Source organism: Neophocaena asiaeorientalis, unplaced genomic scaffold (genome assembly GCF_003031525.2).
Source record: "Neophocaena asiaeorientalis asiaeorientalis breed wild unplaced genomic scaffold, Neophocaena_asiaeorientalis_V1.1 scaffold43, whole genome shotgun sequence".
Lineage (NCBI taxonomy): Eukaryota > Metazoa > Chordata > Mammalia > Artiodactyla > Phocoenidae > Neophocaena > Neophocaena asiaeorientalis.
Window position 1 is genome coordinate 1,345,374 of NW_020173674.1, and position 240 is coordinate 1,345,613.

The window sequence follows — 240 nt, forward strand, 5'->3', positions numbered from 1 at the left end:
CCATCTATCCATCCATCCATCTATCCATCCACTCAACCAGATACTCGCCCACCGATCTACACATCCGTGCTTTCCTCCACCCACCCACCTATCCATCCATCCTCCGCCCACCCAACCATCTATCCATCCATCCATCCATCTGTGCATCCACCCATCTGTCCTTTCCTCCAACCACCTATAGCCTTCATCCATCCATTCATCTATCTGTCCATCCGTTTATCTACCCATCATCCATCCACT

At 50.8% G+C, this 240-nt stretch overlaps 1 protein-coding gene across 1 annotated transcript in view; it reads left to right on the forward strand.

Annotated features, from left to right (window-relative positions):
• The window catches only part of TNNT3 (troponin T3, fast skeletal type), a 12,828-nt gene that overhangs the window by 7,948 nt on the left and 4,640 nt on the right, over positions 1 to 240 (forward strand). The gene's annotated exons all lie outside the window — the stretch shown is intronic.